The sequence below is a fragment of the Heteronotia binoei genome, chromosome 15, assembly GCF_032191835.1.
Source record: "Heteronotia binoei isolate CCM8104 ecotype False Entrance Well chromosome 15, APGP_CSIRO_Hbin_v1, whole genome shotgun sequence".
Classification (NCBI taxonomy): Eukaryota; Metazoa; Chordata; class Lepidosauria; order Squamata; family Gekkonidae; genus Heteronotia; species Heteronotia binoei.
The window spans coordinates 49,050,784-49,057,367 of NC_083237.1; the positions used below are offsets into that span (position 1 = coordinate 49,050,784).

The following is a 6,584-nucleotide window of genomic DNA, read 5'->3' on the forward strand; positions in this document are numbered from 1 at the left end:
GCGCGGAAGACTGTACAAAAGTCAACATCCAGTTTTTGAATGCACGCCTGCGTTCAGCACTCCAGAGCATACATTACAACGTTGCCATGTTGCCTCTCTGTTAGCCAATCACCGAGCGGCAGAACGGCAACGTTCCATTGTGGCTGCCCAATGAGAGGCGACCGAACGTTCCTCTCGGCCGAGCTGCTGTCGGCCTCCACTGCTCCCATCTTGCCAAAAGGACGCATGCGCGGGGCTTACCCGATGGTCTTGCAGGCGCAAAAAAACAACAGCGTTACCCTGATCCTTGACATGAAAGTTAGCCCTTCCTGTTTATTAGGGTTCCCAAACGTGTTGGGAAGCCTCCACAGAATTTATGGGTCCTGTTTTCAGGCAAAAATGTCCCATGAGGTCCCACCGAGATTTGAACTCGGATCGCTGGATTCAAAGTCCAGAGTGCTAACCATTACACCATGGGACCTGCTGACTTCTTCTCTGTGCAGGAGGCTTTCTCAGTCACTGCAATTGAGCTTGCGCATTTCTTGTACACATTCTGTTAAGATATAACCAGCGCTAGAGGCAAGTGCGGCTGGGCTGCGCACAAAAAAAAATGACAACATTAAAAATAAAATAAAACCGCGAACTGACGTTCAGAGTAAAGCCGGGAAAGGATCGTCTGCATTCCCCCCCCCCCCTTCCCAGCATGCTCTCCAGTTTGTGCAACAAAACAGACGTGAGCTGCAGCAACCTCCGTATTTAGTGCTCTGCTGATAGGAATGCAACGGGCAGATACTGGAGCCTGAATGAAATGTGCATCCGGGTTGCGGGGAGGGACGGGAGACAGAAAGATGCATCGCGTCTAGTCCTGCGAGTTCTGGCGCTCACCTCGGAGCATCCATGGTTTAGAAGACAGGCCGGGAAGGAAGAGGCACTGGACGGTCGTTTTGGTGCGCCCTGCAGAGCATCCAAAGGACGCCCCTCCTACTTGGTATTTTTGCAAAGCCCGCTCCATCTGGAAGCTCTCCTGCAAATGCCTCATTGGAATGAACGGGATTTGCTCGGTGGGTGAAATGTAGTGTGCAGGATTGCCAATTCCAGATGGGGAAAATGCCTGGAGATTTGGGGCTAGAGCCTCCAAAGCAACCATCGGTTATAATTAAGGGAGATCTCCAGGCCCTACCTGGAGATTAGCAACCCTTGCAACGACCATTTGCAGCCAGCCTTTGTGTCTCTATCAGGCTTTTCCCACTCACCAGCCTCTTCTTCCTGCTTGTGTTTGTATGTTTATATTTTTCCTTTGTACTGAATGGTTTATATATATATATTTATTTATTTATATTATATATATATATTGTTTTTAACTGTTGATTGTTTTTTTATGATGTAACCCGCCCTTAGCCTGTTCTATGGGAAGGGCAGGCTAAAAATAGAATTAAATGAATAAATCTTTTAAATACGGCTTTAATATATATAGTTTTAATGTTCTGCTGTTTGCTGCCTTGGGGACTTTTATGTGGATGGGAAAGGTGGCATAGATATGTTTTAAACAAATAAAACGAAATAAATAACACATTGGAAATGGCACATGATGCTTCTGCCCATGTATTTCAGTGAAGCATGTGCTGGTGAATTTAGCTCCCCCCACCCAAAGCTGTGCTAAGGTGATGGTATGCAACAACCATGTGAACATGCCAAAGCACCCCCTCCTCCCACGCGCGCACCCGATATATGTGCATCCGGCCTGTCTTCTAAACCATGGATGCTCCGAGGTGAGCGCCAGAACTCGCAGGACTAGACGCGATACATCTTTCTGTCTCCCGTCCCCGGCCCACCGCCCTAGGCAAATGTATAGGTCCCGGGCTTTTTTGTCGAAAAAGCCCAGCAGGAACTCAGTGGCGTATTAGACCACATCCCCTAATACTAGCATATTAGGTCACACCATCTGGGATAATCAAGTGCAAACTGAACTGTGACAGTAACTTTTCCAGGCCCTGCAGCAAATCTGGCTGGCCAGCCAGGCCCCAGGGAGGCTGCTGCACAGTACATCTGGGCCCTGTGACCCCTGCCTGGTCCTGAGGAGGCTGCTGCACAGCACAGCTGGGCCCCACGATCCTCACTGGCCAGCCAGGCCCCAGGGAGGCTGCCACATGGCTTGGTTTGGTCCAGCATGGCTTGGTTGGGCCACACCAAGTGACCTCAAGGGCCATATATGGCCCTCGGGACGGAGGTTCCCCACCTCTGCCTTTAACAATATGTTAAAAGTGTTAATGACCTTTTAGTAGCTTGAAAATATAATAGAAGTTCCAATATTATTACTGTAATGCAGCTAAAATTTACTTTGCGTTACTTTTTTAATGAATTTTTAAAATAAAATCATTTTTCAAGGATACCTCTGTATTTCTCTTCTGCACTTTCCCTTTCCTCTGTAGTTTCCCTTCTTCCTTCAAGTTTTCTTGGCCCCAGAGGCAGGTTGGCCATTATAGCTGCTGGGGAGCTTCCATGTGGGCCAGTGGCCTGTTTCCACCCCCTCCCCCCCACACACAGAGGCATGAAACAGGAAGTTCTACCAGAAGATCAGCTGGTCTAGCAGATCTTTTATTTTTCTTTCCTCATGCTGTGACTCCTGCGTTTGTAAATGAAGGGCACCTTGCTACCCTTGGGACAGAGCATCTTCAGTAGAGCTACCAAGCTCAAGACAGAGCCTAAAGTTCTTATGCTGATCCAGCCCAGAGAAGGAGGGCTGAAAAAGGAGGCAAGCAGTACACAGCCCAAGCAAGCAGCATGTAGCCAGGCGCCCAGCCCAGAGAAGGTAGCATCCTAGCTCAGACAAGCTGTAGGCAGATGTGCCTAGCCTAGCAGAGCCTGATTTAACATTTTGTTGCTGTTCAGTCACACAGTCGAGTCCGACTCTTTGCGACCCCATGGACAAAGTCATGCCAGGCCCTCCTGTCTTCCACCATCCTCCAAAGTCTGCTCGAATTTGTATTTGTTGCATCAGTAACACCGTCCAGCCATCTCATCTTTTGCCGTCCCCTTCTTCTTTTGCCTGCTGTCTTTCCTAGCATCAGGATCTTCTCCAGTGAGTGCTCCCTTCTCATTTGGTGGCCAAAGTATTTCACCTTCAACATCTGACCTTCCAGTGAACAGTCTGGGTTGATTTTCCTTAGGACTGACTGATTTGATCTTCTCGCAGTCCAAGGGACTCTCAAGAGTCTTCTCCAGCACCACATCTCAAAAGCATCTATTCTTCTGTGCTCAGCCTTGCTTATGGTCCAGCTCTCACAGCCATACATGACTACTGGGAATACTATCACTTTGACTATACAGACTTTTGTTGGCAGGCTGATGTCTCTACTTTTTACTATACTGCCCAGGTTCGCCATAGCTGTCCTCCCAAAGAGCAAATGTCTTTTAATTTCATGGCTACAGTCACCATCTGCAGCGATCTTGGATCCCAGAAATGTGAAGTCTGTCACTACTTCCATATCTTCCCCTTCTATTTGCCAAGGTGTGATGGGGCCAGATGCCATGATCTTAGTTTTTTTGATGCTGAGTTTCAAGCCTACTTTTGTGCTCTCCTCTTTCACCCTCAACAAGAGGTTCTTTAGGTCCTCCTCACTTCCTGCCATTAGAGTAGTGTCATCTGCATATCTGAGGTTGTTGAAGTTTTTCCCAGCAATCTTAATTTCGGCTTGTGTTTCATCCAGGCCAGCATTCCGCATGATGTACTCTGCATATAAATTAAATAAGCAGGGTGACAATATACATCCTTGTCGAACTCCTTTTCCTATTCTAAACCAATCAGTTGTTCCATTTCCCGTTCTGACAGTTGCTTCTTGACCCTTATATAGGTTTCTCAGGAGACATGTGAGGTGGTCTGGTACTCCCATCTCTTTAAGGACGTGCCACACTTTGTTTGATCCACACAATCAAAGGCTTTAGCATAGTCAATGAAGCAGAAATAGACATTTTTCTGATACTCCTGTGCTTTCTCCATAATTCATAGAATGTTGGCAATTTGATCTCTAGTTCCTCTGTCTCTCCGAAACCCAGCTTGAACTTCTGGTAGTTCCCGATCTACATACTGCTGAAGCCTAGCTTGTAGGATCTTTAACATGACCTTGCTGACGTGTGAAATGAGTGCAATGGTGCGATAGTTTGAACATTCCTTGGCATTACCCTTCTTTGGGATTGGAATACAAACTGATCTTTTCCAATCCTGTGGCCACTGTTGTGTTTTCCGAATTTGTTGACATAATGTGTGCATCACTTTAACATACTGATGGACATACATAAGCTCAGCAGAGCAGTGGGAAGTGCCCAGTCAAGCCATGCAAACTGTAAGGCTGGCTGGCTTTTTCTTCTTCTCTTTTCTTTCTCTTTCCCCCTCTTTTCTGGGGGTGTGGCCAGGCTGGGATTGGGGCAGCCCCTTGTCCAGAGCTATTTTTCCCTCTTGGTCTGTGTCTGCGTTCCCCTATTGGATAAGTACAGGAGAAATGACCCATGAAAAATACCCATGGGACTTCTCATCACGCTCCTTATCTCAGTAGAATAACTTTCCATACTCTTCCTCTGGCTGGACTCTCCACACAATTTAACCACAAGTGATCTGGGTGGATGTTCTGCTGGAGGGCTTTCTGCTGTTTATTCTGGAGCCTTGTGTGCCAGTAGCACATTTAGTGAGTTTTGTATATGTACAGTCCCTTGAGTTGAAGCAACTGACATGTCTTAAGAGGATTCCCTTCCCCAGACCTTCAGTGCAAGTGGGGACATCTCCATCTTGTCTTACTTGAGTGCTAACTGGGAGGCTGAATCACATCCTGTGATTCATTTCACAAAAGTTTTAATTGTACCTTACATATTTTTTGAAAATTTTATTTATTTATTTAAAAATTGATAGCCTTATAGTTGTGGGTGGGCTCCCTTTGTCTCCTGGCAACCAGTATTTTTAGAGCCAGTACGCCACTGCCTCCTGGTTTGGGTTTATGCCTATCAAAGTAGAGGAGCAGGGGGAGTTTTCAGCAGTTAAGGATTCGGAGTTTTTCCGTTAGAAAAAATTGACTGCAGACAATTCTATACATGGCCAACTGGTGGCAGCAGAGAGTAAAACCAATATTTGTAAAAGGAAGAAAAAAGGAAAGGTCCCCTGTGCAAGCATCAGCCATTTCCGACTCTGGCGTGATGCTGCTTTCACAACGTTTTCACGGCAGACTTTTTACAGAGTGCTTTGCCATTGCCTTCCCCAGTCATCTACACTTCCCCCCCCCCAGCAAGTTGGGTACTCACTTTACCGACCTCAGAAGGATGGAAAGCTGAGTCAACCTCGAGCCGACTACCTGAAAACCCATTCTCCACCAGGGATATAACTCAGGTCATGAACGGAGCTTAGGACTGCAGTACTGCAGCTTTAACACTCTGTGTCAAGGGGACACCCGTGAGATAAAAACAGGAGAGATCAACCACGTCATTGTGGTCTAGCTGCTTAAGATCAGGGCCCGCAGTATCATTTCCTCATTCTCCAGGATAAAAAGAAAGACCAGAGGGATCGTTGTATAAGACATGAACAAAAAAGGAGGAAACAAATTTTTACTGAGCAAAAGAGGTGCTATAAAACCTCGTCTGGAATGCGTCTTGGCAGTCAAGCAGAATACTTAGCTCACGGCTGTGAATCCTCAAGATTATTATGGCTCTGATTCCTTTTCTCTCCCCCCTCCTGACCGTCGACTGTAAGCAAATGCACTGTCCACAAAAGCAGCCACAAATACAGAAAACTATGCAGCATCTTCTAAGAAATTGTACCCCTCACATGCCTCCAGCTGTTCTGTTCCTGAAGAACCCAGAAACACCACCTTTTGTCCAGACTTCCGCTCCTGGATCTTTTTTGAGCCAGCGTGTTAAGTGCTGTCAAGCCGCTTCACTCTATGAATTAATGACCTCCAAAGAGTCCTATTGTTAACAGTCTTGCTACCTTTAAGACCAAAAAAGTATTATTTTGGATATAAACGGTCATGTGCATGCACGCTTCATTCATTGTATTGGAAGAAATATGCAGGCACCCAGAAACTTATACCGAGAACTAAACTTTGTTGGTCTTAAAGGTGCCACTGGACTCCCAACTTTGTTGTGCTGCTTCAGACCAACATGGCTACCCACCTGGATCAGCCTTGCTTAAGTCTTGTAAACTGAGGGCTGGTGACTTCCTTGACTGAACCCATCCATCTCACGTTGGGTCTTCCTCCTTTCCTGCTGCCTTTCACTTTTCCATTGTAATCCAAAGCTGCTGCTTCTTATTGTTGCGAACACTGTAGGAAAGAGAATCTGGGTCTCTCGAACAACCCTCACGTTGTATCAGAGCATTCATTTGCGTTCTGTGGCTCTCAGAGATGTGGCACAAGCAATGGAGGATAACTAACATGATAAAAGGACTGGAGCACCTTTGCTAGGAGGAAAGGCCAAAGAATCTAGGACTTCTCATATTCCAAAAAATGGGACTGAGGGGGGACACAGTAGAGGTTTATAACATCATATTCACAGGGCACAGCAACTGGATACAGAGAACTTTGTCGTCCTATCCTATAATACTAAAACTCAGAGGCCACCCAATG

At 46.4% G+C, this 6,584-nt stretch overlaps 1 non-coding gene across 1 annotated transcript; it reads right to left on the bottom strand.

The window, feature by feature from the left end:
• Positions 1-388: 388 nt before the first annotated feature.
• On the bottom strand, positions 389-460 carry TRNAQ-UUG (transfer RNA glutamine (anticodon UUG)). Its single transcript has one exon. It is a non-coding gene; the product is annotated as a tRNA-Gln (tRNA).
• Positions 461-6,584: the final 6,124 nt, after the last annotated feature.